The sequence below is a fragment of the Falco biarmicus genome, chromosome 2 (genome assembly GCF_023638135.1).
Source record: "Falco biarmicus isolate bFalBia1 chromosome 2, bFalBia1.pri, whole genome shotgun sequence".
In the NCBI taxonomy this organism is placed as follows: Eukaryota; Metazoa; Chordata; class Aves; order Falconiformes; family Falconidae; genus Falco; species Falco biarmicus.
In genome coordinates, this window is record NC_079289.1 from 115,880,271 (window position 1) to 115,906,758 (window position 26,488).

The following is a 26,488-nucleotide window of genomic DNA, read 5'->3' on the forward strand; positions in this document are numbered from 1 at the left end:
AAATTCGGTTTGCTTCTGGGATTTTGATATTGCTATGGGACTAATACTGTGGCTCCTTTTACTGGAATTGTTATAAAGGTGCAGATATTACAGCTATGAAGTTATTTTTACTATGTTAATGCCAGTTCCAAGTAACACGTCTCTATCCATGGTAATTTTAGTCAGATATTCCAAACTCAGATTTGGGTGGACACATTTTGCTGGTATTTTTTAAATCATGTTGCTTAAAAGGTTAGTTTTTCCTAAGGCATGGCTACTAATGGTGAATGCCTGGACTGTTGAGTTTCCTGAATATTCACAGAAGAACAGTTAAATTTTCTGTGGTTTTGCATGTTATATACTACTAAAAAAGTCTTTAGTGGACTTGAAGAGGAAATCTGTCATTGGGATCTAGAAAGACTTCAGTAAACTTCAAGGATGAGCTGACATGCCATGGATCCCCTTCGCAGTACGGTTTTGCCTTGAGCTTTTTAGTAAACTTGACAAAAACTGTATGTCAGAAGAGCATGACAGAAGCATACATCAGTAGTTTTGGTTTTCTGAAAGCTATTGGTGCAACACGGAAACGTACATCCAGTTTTCAGATGCCTGATGACAGTGTTCAGTGAAGAGTTGATTGATATGCCAGCCCTCCTCTTCTCCTGCATGTGTAAAACAGGGAGGAAAAGCCCCAGATCAAACTGGTTTTCATTTGCTTTGCCAAAGTGGCCTCCACTGAGTAGATTCCTGTTATCCTTTATTTTGTAACTTGTTAATTTTTGAGAGATTTCCTGAGGAACTACCTAAAATCTGAGGCATAGGGAGCTACGATTTCTGAGATCTGCAAATGAGTGATTTCATCTTGCAGCAAAAAATCCTGACATGCTGACGTATGACCAAACTGATGTGCATCCAGCTAGTGAGAAGCACAAGGCTTTATGGAAAGCCATTCAAAGCACACTAAAAAGACACCTGCTGGTCAGTGCTCAGATTTAATCAATTGGCAATGTCATTGTTGCTGAATTCCTGCTGTGTGCACACTCTATACACTATCCCAGCCAAAACAGGAATTGTCTTCACTCAGTGGGTGTTTTGCCAGCAGAACTGAATGGCAGATATCCCCTCAAGCATGTCATAGATGTCCTAGTAAATGTCAATGACATATAATGTATGGATATGGTTAGTTAATCATTTGGTGCTAGTAACACAATAGACCTACAACTGGGTTCCTAAAAGTGTGGTTCTGTAAGGCTCGCTGTATGCTTATGTGTAAGTTACATAGACAGTGGATCAGTATGAGGTCTGTGCCCTGTAGAACACGTGAATTCATAGAAAGCTATTGTTCTCGTGCAAGGAATTCAGTCACTTGGAAATCAAATTCAGAGCCTGTGCTACAAAGATTGCCCATGTTCCCTGGCTTATGGAGAATCAGACCAGGGCCAGAGAGAGACACCCTGCTGGGGTGCCATGTCTTGCTATGGAAGAAAGTGTTTGCAGGTGATAAAGGATTACTATTGACAGCTGGAGGGCTGAGGAGACTCAAGTTTGTACAAATCACTGGCTCTGAATTGTATTAAGGAGACCAGTGCACCATGTCCACATGTTTATAAGGAAGGCAGTGTAATTTTGAGGTGAAGATATTTTAAGAAACTAGAAGCCTCACAATGAAATCTACATGATGCCTGTAGTCCACCAAGAAAATGCAAAGTGAATCCCATAGAAACATTCAGTGTGGGCAGTGTTGCTAATCAGGTAAGTGAAAAAACCGAAAACAAACCAAAAAACTTACCAAACACTCAGGCTCATAGCACTATGGAAGAAAAGCAGACAGCTCCTTTAATTTTGATGGTAAATCTTTTATCTTGATTATTTTCTTTTTTTTTCTTTTTTTTTTTTTTTTTTAACATTGTGAATGACTTCTAGATTGTCAGTGTTGAATTAGTGCGATTGGATATATGGCACGGCATTTGTGTGAGGCAAATGGGCACTTAAATTATGTTATTTGTATTTGTATCTGGTATTATGTTTGTATCTATAGACAGTTACATCGTTACATGTCACATTATCTTAGTTTACTATAGACTCCCTTTGTAATGACCTGCTACACTTGATTTTTGAGATGGTAGGGAGCAGAACAAATTGCATAGATGCATCAATATAAAGATACAAAACACGTGCCTTTATGGTAAGGTCCCAAGCCCAATTTCTTACAGTGCTGACCTTGGTGACTGTGTCACCTCAGGTAGAAGAGGCAGGTGAGGGGAGGGTTGGTTTTTCTCTCTGGACAGTTTGCGTATTATTTCCTTTGTTAATCTTGCCAGGGAGGCAGGATTGTGCACAGACATTCTTGAGCTCTGTCTACCAGATTGCCTGCTTGTGGTCACAGACAGGCAAGCAAAGAACACAACACCCTGAGAATGGGGTGAAGAACACTGGGTTGTGGGCCCACTACTCCGGAAAAGTGGAGAGGCAAAGATAGTGTTTAACTGTTTTTTGCCATGCTGATTTTCAGGGTTCTGTGCAGGACTTATAGCCCAGTAATGAATTGTATCTGTGTTGCTTCCAATTACCAGTCCATCTTCTGATTTCACTCCTTATTGTATCCTAAGACCAGCTGACACCTCCCAGCCCTTCCTTCCTAAAAATGCAGGGCAGAGATGCAATTCATGGAGATGAGAACCAATATTTTTGCCACTTTCTTAGTTGTATACTGTTTTAAATGTACTGTGGGAAAGAATAAAGCAGGCAGCTGCCCATTGGTTGTATGAATTTTGCTGTCATTTAGTGTTGAGATAACGGAAAAAGAGCTATCAGTCATTTCTGTGAATACATGTAAAATGTCTTGAGTGTCCATGTGGATGTGATCTTCCCTTTAACCACCCAAAATGAAGCCTCTAATACTCTGCTGTATTAGATGATTATGGATGCTGCAGCAGATCTTTTCTTCGTCCAGTTGACAAGGCAAAACACTTATGTGGCCTGGGACTGTAATATGTCAGAAGAATTAGAGACCAAGATCAAGCCAGACTGTCTAATGTAGATTGCGTGCACACCATGCCTTTGAAACACAGGACAGCTATCCTTAGTGGGAATGAAAGATAGTTAAACCTATTGGACCAGAAGTTGATGCTCTCCTATAACCTTGTACAGAGAACTGAGTTGACATAAAAGTGAATGTAGCATGGATCATGTTTGAGAGCTTGTTTTCAGTATCTGTAGTGTCTGTTATTAAAATTCATTTCTTTAGTTGTCAAGCAATTTCTTCGTTTTGTAAATGGAGTTAGTTCCTGTCAGAACTCTTGTAAACTTATATTTTATGTCTTTTACAAACAGACTGGTAAAAATTGACCAACAAAATTATTTCAGGCCTTTTTACTTTCCGCTTTCTGTCTTCTGGTGATCTGAGGTCTGTAAATGTTGGCTGTTAAGTGCTGTGTTACATAAAGCTAGGCAGTACAAAACATCAGGTGTTGTATTTTTTTGTATCTATTTATATATTAAAAAAATTAAATGTTTCTTCAAATTTATACTTTTCTGCAGGCCAGAGACTGCACATGCATAGCTAATCTGCTGTACTTTTTAAATTCAAGTAAAGGCTGTGGGAACTTCTTCCTACCAATTCTAAGCATTCATGTCACTTTTTTTTCCAGACTGAATTTACTGAAAACATAAATGCAGACATACTATCAAAGTTAGGTTATCCTGATCTGTGAAACTTACCTCTGAGAAGTAATTTGACTACTGTGATTTTCTTTTAGCTTCTTAAATTGTATAATGAAGAGATGTTAGTATTGCACGCCAGAAACCCTCATAATGACAATTGAAAGGAGTAGTATCGTTCCTCTAGCTGTGAATTTCCTGATGGCAGTAATGCAGGCTGAACTATAATATTAACTATTTTTTGTCTTTATTTTTGGTTTGTAACTTCTTTTGGATTTGATACTCTACTTATAGCTTTGGCACAAGTTTGAACAGACTAGTCATACCTCATTGGTTGTACATTTTACCCTTAAAAAGATTAAGAGTCTTTCTTATTGATTCCCAAGCTGAGCAATTTTGTTTTTTGTTTTCATACTTTGACCTCTAACCCTGGGATCCATTAGGACACCGAGCCAGCAAGGTAGTAGACACATCAACTGCAGAGGAAAAGGGCTAAAATGACACTGTCTCCAGTAAGGGATGCATTAATAGACCTGAATTCAAACATAGAAAAGGCAATTTTTTTCCTGCTGGGAAGAAAAGTCCTCAAGAGAGTCATCTTAGACTGAAGAACATGATATGAAAATCAATAAAGGCTCTATTGTGCTGGTGATGTGTCCGGGAAGTGTCATTTTATATCTTGTTAGTGGATATCTAAAGGAAGTTAAAGCTACTTTGCTCATAATAATTGGATAAATCCTCTTTCATCAGTGGTCTATTTCGCTGTTCAAAGTAAAAGTAAAAAACAGTGGAGAGTCCAGTCTGGATATGATGAGACTGAATGAAGACAGCGGCTGTTAAGGGTGGTGGTTTGTTTATTTATTTATTTTTTATTAGGCTGATACTGTTTCCAGAACTGATTTCCAGCTCTGTTTTTCAGTCAGAGATATGACAGAGTAATTAAAAATAGAAGGCTTCTTCTGTCTGTTTAATTGGAATAAAACTCTGCTCATGACATTTTTACTATATTAATGCTCCAGACGAACTGTAAATGCACTGTTTGCTTTATTGCAGTGGATAAAGGAATTATGAGTCTTGGTTAAGTTTATCTGCATTATTAATGCTATAGGCTGGATAAACTGAAATGGTAGCAATGATAACTGTATGCACAGCCCTAGATATAGTTGTGGTCTTGTGGAATTAGCAACTAATATGGTAATATTATGATAGAATTTTCAATTAAGTTACTGATTAAAAAGAACATAGAGTTGGCAGAAGGAAGAACATGAGCTGGAAGAAAAAAGGAGTTATTGCCTATACTACAACTCAGTTTTTCAGTTTCTTTCCATAGGTAACAGGCATTCTGCAGTTGCTATTCCATGTTATCATTTCAAATGACATACGTGAAAGAAAATTGAGACTTTTTCCTTTGTCTTTCAAGCCAGACTGTTGCTCATTTTAACATGAGTATTACAGGGGTAGGAGCTGACTGAATATTGAAAAAGACTGAGTAATTCCATGCATAAATTTTGCTGATGGCAGATTTTATAAAGGTACTGTACTCTTCTTTGCTTCCCCTGTGTACCACAGGGAAAAAAAAATGCATGAGTGTTGAGTAGTCTTTCCTCCTGGAAAGTTTAGTTGTTATGTCTGTGTCATGAGCCGCTTCACTTCGTGGCTTTCTGAGTGGTTACATTAATCTCGTTGGGACTGCGTGAAATTATGCTTATTTGCCAAACACTTATTCCTCTTACCAAATGCATTCTGTGATCTCCTTTTTGCTTTTCTTAGTCCTTCACTTTTACACAGTAGCTTTTAACTTAGTTTCTTAGTGAAGCTGAAGCTTTCCCAAGTAGTTTGTCTTTTGGACCATGTTCTAATTGTAAGATTCAGTAACTTTATCTTTTCAGTGCATCTTTGTGCTTTGCATTGCTGTTTTTAGGTAATGTCTTCCCTCCACTGAGACTGAATAGTGGCTTTTTTGTGTTTGCTTTATTTCATTAAAATATGCAAAGAAAGACGTAAAACAAGTTCTTTTATAGCTAAGAAGCATTGCAAGGTAGAAAGAAAGATTGTGTTCTACCTGCTGGGCTGCTGAATGGATCAGTGGTGCAAGAGGAAAGGCAGAAAAACTAAACTTTCCCCTTACAGTATCAGCTTTGATTTTTTTTTCCTAAATAGTAGAATATACTGTTCAACAAATCAATGTTAAGAAACAGCACTTTCCATGTTTACCCCCCACAGCACACATGCACTTTCTTGCAGTAAAGATGCCACACTTATCACTAGTTGTGTGATAATCTGTCCCAGCACCCTCAGATATTATTTATTTCCTTACTATTTTCTTATTATTAAAGTAGTCTCAATAATTTGAATGAAAATCCTACTGAAAACAAGGAAATTGCAGAATTGAAAGACGGGTTTGCTACAGAAGTTCTTGCTTTAGTAGTATTTGACCTCATGTTGTTTGGGGTGAAATACAATGACAATTAGGACCACCTTCATTTCTAGGGTTTTGTTAGAGGTTTATGGGACCAGAAGGCTTGATAGTAAATACAAGGCCTGGCTAATAGAGATTTATGTAGTATAAGCAAACTGCAGTTAAAAAGATAAACCTCCAACAGACTTTGAAAGAATTTTTTCAGCCTTTGATAGTAGTATCACCACTGCAGCATGGATACCTTTTGCTGTATATTTCCAATCTTGCTGCTGGACTGTATTCTGAAAGAGTAGCGGTTCTATGACTACCACCAGCAATGTGAAACTTACTATAAGCTTTAGATGTGATCTCTCAAGAAGTATATTTATCAAGTACAGTAGCTTCTGTTATTTTTGCTACCCCTGTAAATATCCAGTCCCTTTGAGAAACTTGTTAGGTTTGTGACCTTTCATAGGAAGACGTTTTCTTGCATGTTCCTCTTCATTACAACTGCAGGTGTGTATAGATGTATTTTTCACTCATGTCCATGCATATGCAAAATTTCTAGTTTCTTACTGAAGCTGTATAGGTCAGAGGTTACTTCTGTGCCACAGAATACTGTTCCCACTTTTAACTCTCATACATCTCATCGCTTTCACACAAATTCATTTCAACAATAGAGCTCAGTTAACATCTGCTATTAAATTTCTGTTCTTGAATTTAAATTACTGTCTTAATCTCATTAATTTGAATAATGCATTTTATTAAAATTGGAGTCTAAATTCAGCACTGTCGGTGCCGCATGAGCCTCCTTATTTCTCCCTTCACCTTACTTATCGGAGAAAAATAGCTGGAATAGTATTTGGATATGGCTTTAAAGAATATTTTTCCTAATAGTTGATTGTCCTTGGTTGATGCCAGCCAGCAGCTAAGCCATCACCCTGTCATTCACTCACTCACACACATACTCCTGCCCCAGCAGCATGAAGGAGAGAATTGAGCAAAACTGAGAAAATGCATGGGTCAAGATATGGATAGTTTAATAAGTGAAGGAAAGACGAAGAGAAATAAACAAACAAAAACCCTCACAAAGAGATGCAAAGGCAATCACCACCTCCCACAAGTAGACTGAATCCCAGCCAGTTTCTGAGCAATGGCTGCTGCCCCAAAGCTGCCTTCCCCTTAGTTTTTATTGTTCATTATGATGTTATGTGGCATGGAATATCCCTTTGGTTGATCAGGATCAGCTATCTTGGTTCTGGCCCATCCCAGCTTCTTTCCCACCCCTTGCCTGCCTGCTGGGAGGGACAGAGTGGAGGAAAGAAAGCCTTGATGCTGTGCAAGTACCACTCAGCAACAGCCAAAACACTGCTGTGTTTTCAGCACTGTCTTAGTCACAAATCCAAAACACAGCTCCAGATGTACTACTAGGAGGAAAATTAACTTCATGTCAGGTAGACCCAGTAAATTGATACAAGAGTACTTTTTGATTTTCTAAAATTCTTGTTTCTTTGATGTGCTCCCTTCACACACACTCCCCCCATCCTCTCTCACCCACCCGCCCACTCACCCCCAAAAAAAAAGAAAAAAAAAAGTGACTTTCATAGAGTTTAGCTGCCTTTTTCATGAAAACATCGGAAAGCCAAGATATTGTAAGTTCAGGTAAGTTTATTTTAATAAGGGGGTGTGGCTTCTCTTCTACTTTCCCCCATCATCTGGGCCTGTGAATGGCAGAATATCCTCAAAATCCTGCTCTGGTCCTGAGATCTCTTCAGTGTCTGCAAATAAGAGGAGGTTTCAGTCAGTCTTTGACTATTGTTTCATTCCTCCCCTCCTCCTCACAAGCAAATACTATCTCCCAGTGCTCTTTAAAGTAGTAAATGGATGATGGAGGTTAAACTGGTGCGCTAAGAACAGAGCTGCATCTTTTATTACCTCTGTAGGTCTGTCATCCCATTGATGCTGCCAGAAATGCTTCTTTACATTCATGTTCACTATGATGAATCCCCTCGGAGGAGATAACCATTACAAGTCAAATCACCAGCAGTTCAGCATAAAAGCAGGGCCAGAGTTTTTCCAGAGAATGTAATCATTTTGTGTTAGGGCTCTGTCCAACACAGACCTATGCTCGTCAAAAGTGATTTGCATGGTGTTTTTAAGGAAAAGGTATTTCTTCACAGGGTGATATGTGTGTCAAACCAACCCACACACCTCATCTTAAGACTCCCAAAAGATACAGTCTCCTCTGCCAGGAGAGAGATATTTCTTTATGGATCTACAGCTCCATTCTAGCTTTTGCCTACAAAAAAAACCCACAGCCAAATAAAACCCAAACAAAAACCCCCCAAAACCTGAGCACAGTGACTTCTCTGTACTTTTCAGTATATTCATTAACAGAGTATCATTCCTCCTAAATTAAGTTTCTTGGGGCCATATTTTGATTTCAGATCTTGGAAAAGGAGCAGTTAATGATAAGATCAAGGTGCACAGGGCCAAGGTGATGCCTTGCTGCAATGGAACACCTGATAAGTGATTCAATGCAACAGGTGCTTACATCTAAAAAAAATAAAAACCATGTGAAAAATAGTAGTAATTTGGGCTATTTGTCCAAATTACACTTTCTTATGGGCAAAAAGTAACTGCTTAGTATCTATGATAGCTGGTTTGTTGTGTTTTTAATTTTTAATTTATGTTTTCTAAATAGTCTGTTTCAGTTGTATTCTGTATTGGCAAGCAATATGTCTTGAAATAGACACTAGAGACAAAGGAGTTCACTATAGTGATATGAAGGATGAAAAAGAACATTCTGGATTCATTCTGTGTATCTTCGTTTGTCATTGCTTTGATGTCTATTCTGGTCATTATGAGTGGATCTATTTAATTGCATTTTCATAAGCTGTATAAACATCACTTTTTACCAGTTGTTTAAGTATTGCTTTAGTACTAGAAAAACAGGAAATAAAGTCAAGCTTAATACTTTCTCAAAGCTCTGCCTTTAAACTGTGGTATTTCAGTTGTATGGCAAAGGAGTTCTGTAGTAACCAAACAGAATATAGAATAGAAATATAAACTAGAACAATAAAAACTGAACTCAACTATTACTGACAATAAAGGAAGCACAGCCTCAGCACATACATAAGAAAACTGGGAGTCGGAAAACCTCTGCTGCCTCTCCCGGAGAAAGCCTTTTTTTGCTTCCTGGCAGTTTATCTGTTAAAGAAAAGCACTGGGTGACTTCCTGGAACTTTAAGGTGTGTGAATCTTGTGCTGTCTGTGCTCCTGGGGCATGTCTCACAGCGGTAACGACATATGAGAGGAATCCTTCCGGGCCGTGCTTTTGTTTCTCATCAATGGCTGAGGTCTAGTTGTGGGGTTTTATGGTGCGTATGAGCTGCACAAAGCTGCAGAAACAGATTTCTGACTTCCTGTGGTAGACTTTGAGTCTGTCAGTCTCCTGATGAGCACTGAAGGGCCCCTGGTGAATTCTGCAGAAATAAATGGGCCTGCCTGCTAATCCTGCCCTTCCCCAACCGCTGACGTTTTGGGAAACCCCAAGCTGCCTTTGGGGCACCCTGCTGGGAGATTTATTCTGTAGCTGATGAAGAGTTTTTGAGGTTAGTAGTGCTCAGTACAGCATTACTGACAGAATGTATATTATTGTCCTTGCCTCAGTCTCATTCTTTATACATACATAACTCTGATGTCACTTAATTTTCAGTATTTTTTTTAAATTTGAAAATAATCTGCCGCTTTTGGAAAACAGTTTTACTTTTCATTTAAGTAGTAAGGGTGTTTACTATAAGCTGTCGGTTACTTCAGGCTGAGGTTTTTGGGCTGTGAAAATGGGAGCCTAAGATTTAACGTGAATTTAATTATTGGTAGTTATGTCTTGCTCTCAGCAATGAGCAGGAATGCTAAAGATGTGGAAATATCTGCAACAGAATTTACAAGCTGGGGAAAAGAGTTTGGCTTTGGTTCAAATATTTGCAACAAACTTTTTCATAAATTTGTTCATCACTTCATTTTTATTGGAGGTACTTGAGAAAAGTGCCTTGACTTTTTTAAAAACACTGTGAATTTCCCATGGAAAAAGTAATCGATGGAAAGTAAAGTTTGTCCAGCATTTGGGGAAATTTTATTCTTTCCCTCTCCCCCCTCTCTCTCTGAAATGGCTGTTACTGCCTTACTGATAGTATTGCCATCACAAGTCATTGGGACTTAAGCTGCTGTTTCTGCAGCTCCTCAGCATTTTGAAGAATAACACAACTTAAAAGACAGAGAAATAATAGAACTCTGGATATATCTCTGTAGAGGTGTTTTTATAAAGACTTTTGAGTTAACTACATTATCCTTACCTATAGAGATAAAATCTAATTAAATTGTGCATTACATGTGAAGTAGTAGGGAGACATTATTAAAATAAACAATTGATTCTCTAACCCTCAGATTAAAGCCTCTACACGAAGAAGAATTAATGTGAAGTAATGCAAGCTTTACAAATAACAAAAGGTAGTATACCCTATTTGACTGTGTAATGGATAAATTGGGGTTGGTGAAGGCTTGCTTCTTTTTACCTTAATTTTTTTTTTTTCATGTGTTGGAGCAGCCACATTCATGCTAGATGGCTATCAGATAACAATGTGAATTACAAAAAACCAAAACTTGTCTAGTTTGACTATCCAAAGATGTTAGAACACGTTTTCCTTTTGTAGAGCAAAGGTACTCTGCAAGAATTGAAAACACCTTAAGGTTGCGATGAAAGAGAGAAACTGGCCTGAGAATTGAGGCTACAAAAGTTTTATATGAATGTATAAGCTACAGTTCCTTAGACACAAGTATCAGAATTGTTAGTTTATTTTGTCTTCTTGGCTGAAAAGGGTAGTGTTAAATGGTAAGGGTTTTTTTTCCTGTTCTTTTCTCGTACATGTTTTCTGTATTGCTGTGCTATCATCTGAGACAAGAAATGAGAGCATGAAGCTTCCCGTCTGGTTGTCCAGGATTTGAGGTAAAAACTTGTTTTAATGTCATACTTTCTTGTTTTCTTGTAATTTTGCCTATTGGAAAGAATCAATATGAAGTTACACCAAAAGCATTTTACTCAAGCCTGCATTTTTAGTTAATAACCTTAACAGATGCTTCAAATAAGCTATACTGTGAGTTCTTCACCAGCTGGATGCATTGGAGTCAGTGCATTCGGAATAGACAACAGAGTTGGGCAGAAAGGATACTGATGTTACTTTTCTTCACCTTTTGTTTTTTTCAATCTTGCCTTAATCCTAAAACTTGAATGGTTATTAAACCTCTCCTCTCTCCCCACAAACCGCACCAGTAAGACCTTCCATTATGTTTCTTACCAATTGAGAGTCCTGACCTAGTGCCAAAGAAAGGTGATAAGCATTTTAGACCATTGACTGCAAAAGGCTCTAGATCTATCCCAAATGTGAGGCTTAAAAAATTACTTTCTGTGTTTAGGGTGCTTAGAGTTTTGTTGGGTAATCTTTGCTTGGTGTCATGGCCATGTTTAAGATGGTGTCAGTCTGCAGGGAGTATAGAGTGAAGTAGTGTGTCTTTGTCTGGAAAAGAGAGAAAAGGTCTCAATAAAGCTGTTCATAATGGCTGAAAGATGAGAATGTGTTGTGTAAACACTTATAACATAATCCATAAATACTGGTTTTGCAATTCTTAAAAGAGATTTCAGAAATTGTTTCATAAGCATTTATAGTTAATTGTCCACTTCTAGTGAAACTCTTCTTATTTCTAGGATTATTAAAGGGGGAAGTGGGGGAAATCCTAAAAATGTTGTGAGGTTGTGGATTTTTTCATTGCACATCTTGCTGTTGATGAATTTTGTGTATCATTGTATTTATAGGTTTTGTTATCACACACACTATGATGTCTTAGTTTTGTGGGAGTCCTTGGCTGTTGAGGGGGATTAAACTTTCCTCTGTGGTTTGAATGAGCACAAAGAAGATTTAATCTACATTCCAAGACTTATAAGAGGCAGAAATCCCTGTGTAATTAATGAAGAAAAGATTCCCCCAAACAGCAGTTCAGAGCAGAAGCTTAGTGTCACAGCTCCACACTGGCCTTTCCATTTGCTGTCATAAAACATTACAATATGATTAACTCTTTTCTCCCTAAGGTTGATTTTTTAATATATTTTTTTTTTTTTTGGTCAGTGAATTCTGGCTTTGACTTTTAGGTTGAAGAATACGATATTGCCTATTCTTAGTAACTTAGAAATTACAGAGGAAAGATTCCATGTTACTTTGTGTGTACAGATGGTCTTTTCAATGGTCAAGCCACAAAATGTGCCATTTCATTAGAAACTCAGAAAACCTAAATGCATGTGTTTCTGAAAGAAAACATGGTTATGTTAATACATGATACTACAATCTTAATGTCTGTGAAACCAAAATATGAATCTCCCTGATAACTTCAACTTCATTCTCTTAAACAATTTGTTAGGTGTTTTTTGGTTTAAAATAGGATTCACCTGCCTTACTAACTAGTAATCAGATGTCTATTAATTTCTTCATTAAGTGTTTTTGTGTGCAGGAAGTTACTTGCCCTGTCACCTAAGGCTGTAAACCTAGTTAGTCTGCTTAATTAGTGTCTTCTAAGAGCTGAGACACCAACAAGCAGAATGAAACCACTGAAACTAGGATGAAACTCCAGTAATAACTGAAAAACAGAAGCAAAATAAAAACATACCTAGTTTGTTCCTGACTGGGTCTGAGGGTTCTGACTAGGTCAAAACGGTGCCTCAGAGCCTTCATTTTGATGTGTTGTCATCATGCCACAGCCATATAAACACATCAGGGAGTTATAACTGTAGTTTTGGTATAAACGGACATTTGTGCTATTCTAAAAAGGTGAAATGACAGTCTTTAGAAAAGCATTGGTATTTACACAATGTTGAATTTGTAGCCAACTGTTTGTTTACTTCATCCTTGAAATTTACTGTGCATATACACATAAGGCATTGATGGGCTAATCTCAGCCAACCAGCAAAAACTCAGTGAAGAAGGAGCTGAGGTTCTGCATCAGTAAACTTGCTCCAGTATTCTGTACATAAGCAGATAGATCTGCAGAATTTTGAAGGACAGTAAAAAAAAACCAAACCAAAACTAAAAAACAACAAAAAAAGCGCCTGAGAATCATTTGAGATGTGGCAAAATACTTCACAGAGATTTGGAATCTCGCTGAACTCGGTAGTTTGCATTTCCATTTTTCATTATTCAACACATTCTGCTGAGGAACTTAACCTTTAAGATCTAGAGAAGTATACTTGTACATACTTTGCTTTACTACACTTATTCTAGGTAACTTTTAAAAAAGCTTATATGTGGCTTGACTTACAAATGCTATGGCAGTCTGTACTTTGCTTCAGAAGAAGGATGATGATTTTTATTATTTTGGGGAGTGTTGACTAGTGAGTTTTCTAGGTAAGGAAAGCTTGCTGGCCTCTGGAGTTGTCAAGAGGTAACATTTTTTTCCTGATATTTTAATAAATGAAGGTTTAAATTCTAAGAGTGCAAGCTGTAGCCAGCAGGAGCCAGCCAGGAAGAATGTGGCAGCAGATTCATGCCATAGCATTGAGCTAGAGCAGTAGAAATCTTGTATGAGAGCATTTTCTGCATTGTGCATTCTTATGTAGGTATCATAGAATGTGTAGGAGTTGTGGCTCATTTTTTATTTCAGCCACATCATTTACATGCATTTGTTATATTTAGAAGGTCCTAAGTAAATGTCAGAACATATTTCTGTATTTCTAGTCAGTTCTGAAATGTCTAACACCAGCCTACAATTGGAAATTCATTCAAATTCCACAAGCAGCCTGTGTCTTGTACTGTATGTCTACAGAATCTCAACCCACAGGCACAAAAGATGTGCCTGTCATGAATTTGCCATGTGCCTTCAGTTTACCTGTCATGAATTTTGTATGTACTCTGTGAGTTGCAAAAAAGCACTGTGGCAAATTTTTAGCTGACGATAAAAAAAAAAAAAACAACAAACACAAATCATTCCCCATTAGCCCTAATCTTGTGCTCTTCCCTTATAGACTTGGTACTTGCAGGCTCTGATTGAATGCAGTGTTTGGTTTCCATTTTTTCCAGGGGAAAGTTAGGCCAGGGAGGAGTTAGTGCTGTGGAGCTATTGGGAATACATGTGCATATGTTTTGAAACTCCATGGCACAGCGCATGGTCCGTTTCAGAGTACGGTGTAGATTCATGACTAAGCAGGTATTAGAGGCAGCCCCATGTGCTCAGCTGATTGTGTACTTCATCCCATGTAACACTGAAGATGTATTAATCCTTAGTACTACTCTCAGATCTGAGCATTATTCTCCAGTTCACTTGGCCAGTATTTCATCCTCTCTTCTGAGAAGAGAGCCTATTACTCATTTTATGTAGTGAGATATGCTCTCAGTAGTCCAGATGCAGTTTCTGAGTTGCAAGATGAACAAAAATCTATATTCTGTTCAATTCACCAAAAACCTGATATCTTGCTGATGTACCTTTTTTTTTTTTTTTTTTAAAATCTAAACAATGTTATTGTAAAGAATGGGACAGTCAGTAAAGAACAATACTATTGAAATGTTTAGTACTTATTATCCAGTAAGTATAGATGCCTCTCAACAGAAAGTAAGGGGTTCCTCTCCAAAAAAGTGGTAGGGAAAATATCCCAGGAAAACCCTGACAATCAGGAGGTTTCCTGAAATGGGGAAAAGATTCTATTTCAGAACAATTGATTTCCACAGAAACTTTCTGACTCCTTCTATTTAATGTTTTATAAACAATTAGGTCACTAGAATTTTGGGAAAATACTGTATCTTGAAGTTACTTGACAGTAGAAGTATACTGATGGTGTGTACTACATACTCTGGGATGTAGGAGTCTTAGTATTGTTTGAGAAGCTTAGACTTTGTCAGGCAACTCCAGTTACATGAGATGACTGGTAGGCATTAAGTAAGGACCATGTTGTTGGAGGAACCACTTTTGATGCTATCTAGTAAGCTTTACGTTGTGGATTTTGCCTCACAAGGGGAAGAATTCCTTGGAAATTGTGTCATGACATAATGGTATTTAAGGCACGTTTCTCAATCCATATTTTACATTGCTGTACTGCAAAGGTAACAGCAGCATCTTGACTTTCAGGTGCTGAGCTTTAGCAAAGCTCCTTAGCAAGCTGATAATTCAGGGGCTGAATGCATAATAAAATTTTTAATTATACTAGTTAATACTTGGATGTCAATATAGCTTTAAAGGACCTCAAAGATAGTGACAAAGGTCTATTGGCACAAACAGATGTTTGAAACACCGAGCTGCTAAAGCATTGAGAGGTTGAGAAAATACCTTCACATGTTTTGTGTCAAAACCTCTGGAGGTCTGAGGGCCATCTAAGCAAAAATATGAAAAGCCACACATACATTTTACACTGGCTGGGCCCTGTAAACCCCCCTCATCCCCTATAATAAGAGTCAAAAGTTTAACCTGAAAGGAAGCCAGTGCTTTTTAAGTTCACCATCCTCCTAGTATACAACCCATACACTTTGGCTACTTCTCAACAAAAGGACAAGAGAATTCTCTTCAGCCTGGCTTCCTGTTAGCTCTGCAGTGAAACCTATGCAATATTGATTTTAATGATGTAAACTCGGTCAGAGTTAATGAAGACAAACTATTTTACCTAAGAATTAGTTCCAGTCTGTGTCAGAAACAAGGAAGCCTACGTGTATCTTTAGATCCTTGAGCTAGCCTTGATCTAGTCTTGTTACAAGCTTGCTCCCAGTACTAGGAAGAGGATGACTTCTGTTAGGGATAGGTCAGGCTTTTCAGACTCAGATTGTTGTAGTAACAGTGTTGTAGCTTCTTGTGATTTCATCACATCATATTATGGCTTTTATTGGACTCCAGCTTCTGTAGTCAAAGGTGTAAGTATTACTACTATCATTTGTATAGAATCTCTTCCTCTCTTGGTTATAGATAAAACCTTGTAAAGCATATTAAAAAGTTAAAGGATCATGTTTTATTGTAACCTCTAATCAAGGCATATTGTTAGCAAGCTTGTTTTGTTACCAAGTTCTTAATAAAAGGTAGGTCTTGTACATTTTGATATCCATAATGCAGATTTTTAGGTGGTGTGCTAGCCTTTGAAGAACTGGGATACAGGATAGAGTTCAGATTGTTGGTTTAATACTGTCTGCAATTTCCTCACAGGGAGAGAAGGTCTTCGTTCTAGTTATTCAACACTAACTTTTCTAATGTTAATACATAGCTTAAATGCATACTTTGGGAATGACTAGTAAGAAACAGAACAGAATAATACACAGGGATGTTCTGTATTGTGCCAGTGCACAATTGCTTGTATGAACTTTCTAGCAGGAGTGATTACTCAAAGAGCTGGTTTATTAGAAGATGTAGGCTTGGTTGTGTTTAGGTGGGGAAGTATCATAAGCATAAACAAAGTAAGGAGGAAGGATACAGGAACAGTGCTTCATGCTGAAAACACATTAGAAGGGAGCTGAAACTTTGTGGAACATGATAGACATTGAAGTGGGGTAGAATTGTGGCAAAGATGAAAGGACAGGTAAAAATCTTCTTTTCAGTAAGTTGCTTGATCTGAAATATTTTGTGAATGAAAATAATAATAAATCTATGATTAAGCTAGAAAAAATACTTTAGTTGTAGCATAAGAACATATCTGGACCCCCCCTCCCCCCCATTTTTGTTTGTGTAGGAGGATGAACACCAGCCATGTAATGGTTGCTCACTTCACTGGATTCATCAGCATTATCATTCAGGTATTTTAGTCTGTGGAACAAATTAGGGAGTGATGGTCCACTGAGAGGAGGCAGAGCCTCCCTGCAGCCCCAGGGAGCCAGGTGAGCTGTTGTGCTATACAAATCATGTCAGCCTCTCCTGACAGCAGCAGCCAGGACTCTGTGGGAGATGGGGGGCTTTGTTCCAAACTGACCATGCTCTGGTCTTGCTATAGCACATCTGGATCACACTGTATCTTTTTAGAAGAGGATGTAAAGATCATTTTGCCTTACAACCTCTTCAATGATAGTGTAAAACTGAAGAGATAAGCAAAGAGTATTTAGTCAGGAGGTAGTTTTCCTGTTGTATACACTTTTCAAAGACTAAGGTAGTTTTTGGAATCTGGATTACTTGACTTTCACATGCTGCTAGAAATTTTACACTTAAGGGCACAATTTTTAAGCTCTTTTTAAAAATTAATGCTGTAGAATGTAAAGGAACGTAATTCCAATACTGCTCTCTAGTTTTGTTTTGTTTTAGATGAATGTGTAGTTACTGTTGAGAAAGTTTCAAAAGTGTTTTCAAAACAAATGCAATACATAAAAAGTGAGCACAGTGCCCAGATGTGAAATGAAAGCAGTAGCTGATGAGTACAAATCCGAGGGAGTTGTGCTGTGATTATAAACTGTGCCAGCCATACCCATTTGGAGGACTGTTTCCACATCTGGTTGCAGTGCTGCAAAAAAAAAGGAAAGGTCAAAAGGATTATAGCACTTACAAATATAGCAGTACAGAGTAGGCCAGAGTCCTGACCCCAGTATCAAAGAAAAGAGGCTATGACAGTAAGACAGAAAATTTTATCCTCCATTAAGTCTAAGGAAGCAGCAGCTTTAGGAACTGTAACTGTTTTGAATTGCCTTGTGTACCAAATACCAACAATTAGGCATAATTCAGTAGGCATAATTTGCCCTTAGAGAAGTTTTGATCAGATGTGGTAAGGAATAAGAGGGCTATACGAGTGAGAGTCATTCGTCCACACAAAAGTACACACAAGTCCTCCTTTTCTTCTCTTGGTTCACTCCATGGTTGAAACATGTATGTAAATGCTTTAAAGTGGTTTGGAGTGGTGGGAGGTGAGGAAAAAAAGATCAAAAGAGAAAACAAGCATTCTTCTGTTGTAAAGAAAACAGGACTAAATGACTGAAAATGAGCCAGTCTCAGGAGGCCAAATAAATTCATCCCCCCTTCAGTATTGTATATGTGTAAGGTTTGTGCTTTGTAAAGAGTAGCACCATAATTCAAGCAGTGTTTTAAGAAAGGAAAAGAAAAAAACCCCGGTCTTAGGACACTTTGATTCTTGAGGTGGTTGCTGAGGTAATTGCCCATTTCATTTCTGGTATGTTTTGTGTCCGTCCTGCCCACACCAGCGCAGTACTGCAAAGAGCAAACCCAGGCTGACAGAGAGGTGTCAGGGTTAGACTCCAGGTGTTGTGATGGAGCATTACTGGCAGCTGGGGGAAGAGCTGCAGAGGGAGCCCAAGACTTGCTTGACAGCAGAGGATCTGCATGAAGATAAAGCTGTCATGAATGTCCCACCTTGGAGAAAGAAGAGTTTGACTTGGTCTCTGGACATTATTAGAGTCCAGAAAACCTTCCTGTAGGGACCAGTCAGAAGGCTGTGGGGGAAGAGTAGAAATCCTGAACTTCTCTCCAAACTCACACTTTTTCTGAAATAAGTTTTAGAAGAGAGAGGACATTGTGACTATCTTATTATTTATTTTTTTGAGAGTTCAGTATTTTACCACAAGGAAGAAACACAGAAATGATACTATCTTTATCTGGCCCGGCCCTAGCCCAAGCAGCTGAGCTAAGATTTAAGCATGTTTGCAATGTTTCTGGGTAGTCAGCTGAAGTGAAGCACAGCAGCTTTCTTTTTTAACCTTATGAAAATTGGAGGATGGTATCTGCCTGTGGAGCTTCACAATGCACATTTTAAGGAAGAGTAGGTCTACAAGTTTCAGATGCCAAAATGTAGTTCATTACACTTCAGCTGAACAAATTGCTATACTAATCCCCCTTCTAATGTGAGCTGAAGTACTTTACCTTGGTTCCCAGTTGTATTAAAAGCAATTTCAACATCCTTGTCAGGAAAAAAATGGCACACAAAAAGGCTGACTGTGAAGAAGAACCTGACCAGAAAGGACGCCTTGTTAAATATAGTATCATGCAATTTTTTAGTGCCTAATATATTTTCATGGTGGCCTGATACTTCAGAGGGTTACAAGATCCAGCATTGCTGGAATTATTTATGAGAAGTTAGATTCTTTTCTTGCAGTAGAGTCTCTCAACTGCAGTGGTTAGTGAGGAGTTTGGCTTGGTTTTAATCCACAGATTTTTATAATGGTTCCCCATCTCCGCCCCCCCCCCCCCCCCCTCCATATTACTGATACTTGTACTACAGACATAAGAATGGTTTTAGTGGTAGTTGTTCCCTTAAACAAAATATGGGCAGAATTTGCAACTGTAAAATGAATAAATATTCTTTTAAGTATGCCTCTGTGCTGTTTGCACATTTGTGATATGAGGTATTTGGAAATACTTGTGTTGCACAATAAAACCTAATGGACCTCTCATGGCCTTGGGTAGGAAGCATTAGTCCAGCAGATTTTCCCAATACTGAACCAGTGCAAAGCATATCATGCATGCTGTGTCACACAGCATTAAAAATCATTACTGACTGGCAGAAGACTGTCTTTGTGGTCTATACAAACAAGGGATTTTACTTCAGCTCTTAGATGGTAAAGTTTACAGCAGTCCTCTTAAATATAATATTGTACACAGTCTGGAGTTGATTTGAGAAGATAAGTAACATAAGAGCAGGTATCTTCCTCATGTCCTAGTGTGCCTAAAAGCTGTACAGCTTTCCTTCCTCATTATAAAATTTTAGTAGAGGTCAGAATATGTCAAGGGACCAGCAGCGGGACAGACAACCTTTTGCTTTTTACCTCTAGGATTCAAATCCAGCCAAATCATTAGTAGCTGCAAGTTGTTACCACCCGGTGGCTAAGCACTTCATGTAAAATTAATTTGGTAGTCTCAGCCCAGTTCTGAGTAAACACATTTCCACTTTACAAATATGATGAAACCTGGCACTAATTGGCACCCTTGCTAGCAGCCTCATCAGAGATGCCAAAATAACTGAAATGTTTCTTTGCTTCTAGTGGTGGTCTCTCCAGGTCAGCAGTGAAATACATTGATGGGGCAGTATGGAGAAGATGGCACAGCTGTTGCCCTCGCTGTTTTGTGGACTAAGTCTGCAAAGTTGTCAGTCTGGTGCATTTCTCATGCCAATCTATGTAGAGTTATTAGGATTTTTCCACCACTGTTGGTGCACTTTGAGCAGTCTGTTGGCAGTCAACTTAGAAATCCTTTGTGCCATCTGTGTGGTTAATACAGTGATAGCATAATAGCTAAGCGGTTCAAATGTAGGTTTGTATAGTATGTTTAGGAACTCAGAATTACAGCCGGTGTAGGCAGAGTGCATTGCTGACAGGTAGCTATTAATCACTTTTAGCCATTCTTTTCACTGCCAGCTGCTTTGTAAATGAGGATTGGCACATGGTAGATGAATAGCTCCTCATTGTCCAAAATGAGAGGAGTGTGTACCTTGTTTTCAGTGGTAGTAACAATGTAAATGTCAGCAACCCCAAATGAAGATCACAGATTTCGAAGCGAGACAGTGCTTTATTGTATATAATGTCTGGAGGGATACGGGTTTGGGGGAAATAGTTATAAAGAGGGAGAAGGAAAATTCTGTTGCATCTGTTTTGTGAGAATAACTGTGTGTGTCTGATAACTTATTCAACTGAATGAGAAAGTCAGTTTGAGAAGTGCAGTCACTGACTTAATCTCCACTACAAAAGGTGGGGGATTTGACAGCATTCACAAAGTAGGGGTACCAGTGTTGCTAGGGAATCCCCACTTGCTCTCAGTGGGAGTTACAGTAACTCATCTGGTGTTGTTGCATTTTAAACAACCTGATGGAAATCTTTATCTAACCATTGTGCCAAAAAGTGACGGTAGTTAGAAGAGAGATGGGTTCCACTAGAGACTTTCCTTCCTTCAGAGTGACTGCTGCTTTGCCAGTGCTTTTGCTTGTGGTCAATGTAACAGTGCCTTCAGGAGAAGTATGCAAAATGAAGCTCCTGGCTACTTTTGGTAATTAAAGATGTCATTTATATCTGCCTCCAGCTGTGAGGTTCTCAACTCGGGCCTGCATATAGTGCCAGGCAATGCTGGAAATTTTCACCTTTTGTTTGAATGGCACATGTTCAGGTTGAAGATACATCATACAGGGACGAGAGTCACAGTAGGTAGTCATTGCTTTTGCTTTCCCTAGGCAAGAAAGAAGAAACACAGAAATTGCATTTCGTATGGCTACTTTTGCATGGAGTTGATTATGATATTTTCCTTACTCGAGCCTTTAGTTCTGCAGTTCGCTTTCTTTGAAATACAGCATCTAAAAGGTGTTCTGCTTTTCCTTTCAGAAACTTTGGAATCTGCAAGAAAATTCTGCACACTTACTGCTTTTCCATTATAATATTTTCAGGCTGAATATACTGCCATATTCACCAAAGCTCTCAATTTCTATCATGAAGCCAAAAAGCTTTATAGATAAGCAATTATCTATCTATATATGGAAAGATAGTCTATTTGTTCTGAAGGGAATGAAGAAGGTAGTATAGTCTGTCTTGAGAAAGAGATCCACAGGCTGGCCCTTTGAGAATCAGCGTAGTTCCATGGGTTTGATAGAGGTATGTCAGTTTGTGCTAGGTAATCAGCCAGCTCAAACTAGCTGTCTGTGCTCTGATTTATTTGATTAGTACAATAAATGTGACTATGTCTGTGCTGGGGTACTGGGCCTCAACTTTTTTGGCTTTTCTGATGGAGGTTGTAAAAGTATATAGATGTTAGAAAGATCAATAAAGTTCATCCAGAAACTACTCACACCTTGGACTGCCAGAGACACAATTAATTTACTTCTGGGGAGAAATTACTCTGGGGATCAAAACCAGTCTGTGCAAAGTGGTAAACTGTTGAACCTGAAGAACTGGAATCTAGCAGGACTGTTGCTGCATTACCCTTGAGATCATGATTTATGAACATACATACAATAGGATCCAAATGCCAGTAATGTGCATGCATGATTAAAAACTTCCTTGATTTTTGTTTAACCCAGTATCTTCATGTCCTTTTATTATAAGAAAACGTGAACATAAATTGTCTGTCGTCTCTTAACCACATTGCTTGCTACTTTGTATGCTTTTACTAAGCTGGTACATATTGGTCTCTCCTTGAAAGTAAATAAAGCTAATCTTTTACAGGTGGTTGGGCTATGCCTTTTAAACCTTCTTTTATGCACTGTTTCTGAACCACCTGTGCTTCCGCTGTATCCACTAATGAGAAAAATAGTGGTATTGCTGTGGGAGCCCTGGTTGAAGGGCGGAAGGTGATGGGTAGGGGGTATTCTTAGTGCTATAAAACGTGCCCTCTCCCTCATTTCCAGAAAAAAAACCCACAAACCCAACCAATGGCAATAGCAGCCACGTATAATAACAGCAGAAGTAGCTGAACTGCATTAAAATTGGCTACTTTGTAGCCAGGCAGATTTGCACTTCTGCTTTTATACCTATCAACATTTTTATTCCTTATTTTCCAAGAGAAGTTGGTACTGAGCTTCAGAGGTTTAGTGAATTAGAATACCTTTTGCTGAAAAGCTTTTGAAGCCTGAAAGGTGGTTATCCTGTGACCTCACAATTTACAGACACATGATTTTTAATTTCTTCTTAATTTATTCCAAACTGATAAAGTACTCTGCTTAAGACATGCAGAAAAGTGGAACACAAAATAAAACCATCTGTCTTGTGGACTAGCTTCTTGACCAGCCTTGTTAAGGTGACTTTGTAAAAGAACATCGGTGTAAATTGGAAAATGAGTATGGTCTAGAAATAGCATTCATATGGTAAAAAATACTGTCTACCACCTTGCATTTTCAGCATACCTGTTGCACTTAAAAGGCAGTCACACCAGTGCTTTTTCTCTGCGCAGTGCCTGCATCTACCTGTGTAGTGCAATATAGTCTACCTTCACTTTCATGTTCTGCAGTCCAGCAGTCTTAGCTATTTCTTAGCTTGTGTAATATCCAGCTGAACTGAAATCTGAATATGCTATATTTCATACCTTGTTAAAGACAGAAAAACTAGAAGGATATGGGAGTTGGAAGAAATAACACTAGTGTAAATTATGTGTGTTCATTCTCATCGTCATGTGCTTTTAGTGTGGCCCCACAGTTTAAGAGTTAGGTGAGTTCTCAGTGAGCATTAGAAGTGGAGTCACTAATTTAATTTCCTTAAGTAAAAAGAGGTCTAGTAGGAGTTAAAGCTGGTCAATATTTGAGTGGGATTGAAATTTGTATTTTAAGCTGTACTAATACAGTGTTTGACATTACAGACTCTGCTCTCAGTTTGCCTTATACATTTACAGTAGACATTTCAAAATGTAACTTGCGCTATAACAAAGATATGAATAAAGGGCAGAAATGGAGAAGTAAAGTTATTCCTCTTCTTGTGGTTTAACCCTGGCCAGCAACTAAGCCGCACACAGCCACTTGCTTACTACGCCCCTGGTGGGATGTGAGAGAGATTTGGAAAGGTAAAAGTAAGGAAACTCCTGGGTTGAGATAAAGATGTTTTAAAAGGTAAAGCAAAATCCATGCAAAGCAAACTGAGGAATTAATTCACTGCTTCCCATCAGCAGGTAGGTGTTCAGCCATCTCCAGGAAAGCAGAGCTCCATCACATGTAACGGTGACTTGGGAAGACAAACACCACTGTGAACATCACACCACCCACCCCTTTCTTCTTCTTTCCCCAGATTTATATACTTGGCATGATGTTCTACAGTATAGAATATCCCTTTGGCTAGTTTGGGTCAGCTCTCCTGGTTGTGTCCCCTCCCAATTTCTTGTGTCTCTCCAGCCTTTTTGCTGGCAGGGCCTGAGAAACTGAAAAGTCCTAGATTAGTATAAACATTACTTAGCAGCAGCTAAAACCATCAGTATGTTATGGATACTATTCCCACACCAAATCCAAAAGGCAGCAGTGTACCAGCTGCTAGGAAGAAAAATCATCCTGTTGTAGCTGAAAGCAGGACACCTCTGTAGCCACTACTTAAGTAATTTTAATGCATGGATGTTTTCCTTAGGTATGGTACACTGGAACTGTTTATTACAGTGACTGCTGCTTTGACTAGATGTTTTTAATTATAGGTATCAAAAGAGATGAATATGGCATTTGGAGTGTCTGTCATGGTATGTTTTTGTGACTCTTTTTTTCCTAGCTCCTTGGCATTCAGTTTGCTAGGTGAAGTGAGAACATTTGAGACCTATACTAAACATTTCATACTGCAAATTAATTTAAATGAGTAGCTGTGGGGCATCTGACTGATGTGGCAAATACCAAAATATCTTTTAGAACTCAAAATACCCAGGCACAGTTAAATTTTGGGATGAACATTGGAGTTATAATGATATGCAACTAAGAACCCATTTTGTATGTTTAATTTAGAATCTGCTCCAAAATACTGTCTTGCTATTATCTGAGACTGGAGTCTATTCAAATGCCACAGTTTTTCTGTTCCCTTGGGGGTACACAGAACTGATCAAAAGACCAATGTGATTGTATAACTATATTTATGGAATATGTAACATAAATTACATACAGGCAGTATTAGAAATATTTTTTAAAAATCAAACCTTGAATTCAGTATGTGATAGAAGGCAAAATACTGATACTAGTAGAAATGGAAATAATTAATTTAATCATTCTTTGTAGTTGCTGTAATTCATTTAACCACTTCAAAAAATTTATTCATTATAAGCCATTTACTCAAAATAATTCATTTATCCAACAGTATAATTCATTTGCTGCTTTATGCATTTAGTCAGCAAAATTAAGTCTTCTGAGTAAATGTATTTGTGAAGATTCACTATCCTTTTATCAGGGCATTAAGATGTCTCAGTTAAGTTGAAAGAAAAATAAGTCTGTTGTCATAAAGATTAGCCTCACAAGCAGCTTTGGTTGTGTTTATAGCTCATCTTCTGCCTGAACGGATACTGATGCTGGCTGGAGAGCTCCTTTCCTGAGTGTAAGCACAGCTGGAGTGTGAGCTGGTCAGCTGAGAACTGGGAGTCTATTTGCTGTAGCTGTGAAACATCAGCATGCTTACATGTCCTTTCAAGGCATTGTAAAGCACAGCATACACCTGAGAATAAAATGTTCATGTGACATCTTCAAACTGCTTGCTTGAGTATGTAGAGATGACCTGTTCCCAGGCTCTATGTGAATGGTGCTGGCTGTGTTAAAACATACTGAACTAAATCACTAGGGGTGGTCAGCTAAGCCAGAGAGCAGAGCAGGAAGCTGCTGAGGACAGAACAAAGTTCAATGGCTTTTTTTGTTGTCATTTTTGTTCAAATAGTTTCTCTTCTGCAGGTGTGCATGGTTTTGGTGGTCTGGGTGTCTTTTTTTTTTTTTTTTTTTTCTCTTTAATTCCTCGCCATAGATGGAGGCAAAGTATGGAATTAATCTGCAGAGCATTAACATGCTACAATATAGCTACCTTGTCCATCCTGGATGTTTAGAGACTAACAGACACGTGGCCATGGAGTGCTTCAGGGAGGCTGGGGTAAACTGCCCTTTGGAGAGGCAGAGGGAATATCCATCAATAGTAAAGCAGTCAAGGTACCTATTTTAGCTTGGCCATCCCAGAGTAAGTTCTGTTCCCTTTGTAAAAGTATGACCAAGAAGAGGTTCCTTCGTTGAGCGTGGAAGTGGCCATTTGATTGGGTATGAAGAATGAAAGTTGTCAAAGTAACAGTACAAACAACTGTCTGTTCGTTTCTTTGCCTGAAAGGCCAGTACTGTTACTAAAGAGATTTCTGGTGATTTCCCCACTGCCCCAGGCCTGCAAAGCAGGCTTATTATTTGCAGAGTTTAATAAGCTCCTTATGCTTATAAAGAGATACACAGTGTAGGTCAATATTTGCAGTAGGCAGATGTTCTGCTTGTATCAGGGTCTTGGTTCTGCCTTCCTCTGTAACTCCATGCTTTTTAATTTAAGATCTGTAAGGCAAGTAAAATCTGTAAAGTGAAATGGCATTCAGTGGGTCTCCTGCTTGATCACACAGCTTTAGTATAGACTTTCACCTGTTTCCAGATCATTGGACTGTTCTTCCCCCTGACACAATACTTCCTGAAACAGTTCATTCTCAGCTGCTCTTTTCAGTGTCCTTGGCCTTTTCAGTTTTCCAAGCCACTTACTCACTTGCCTTTCTGTTTTCAGTGCTCGTTTCCTGCCCCCCCCTCCCCCCTGATTCAATGAGCAGCTCAGGTACTGATGAAAGAAGGCAGTGGAGGCCGGCATGGAGTACAAGATGCTTCAATGTCCAACCTCCTGCTAGGGTGTCTTTACTATTAAATTACACACATAAAAGTCAAGATTAATGGCACTTGCATTATGCTTATAAAATGGACTTAAAGGGAAAACACATTTTCATACAGATGATAGCTTATATCTTTTATATTTTTGTGATTCTATGCCATTAAAGTTCTTAGTGTCTCGTCAGTAA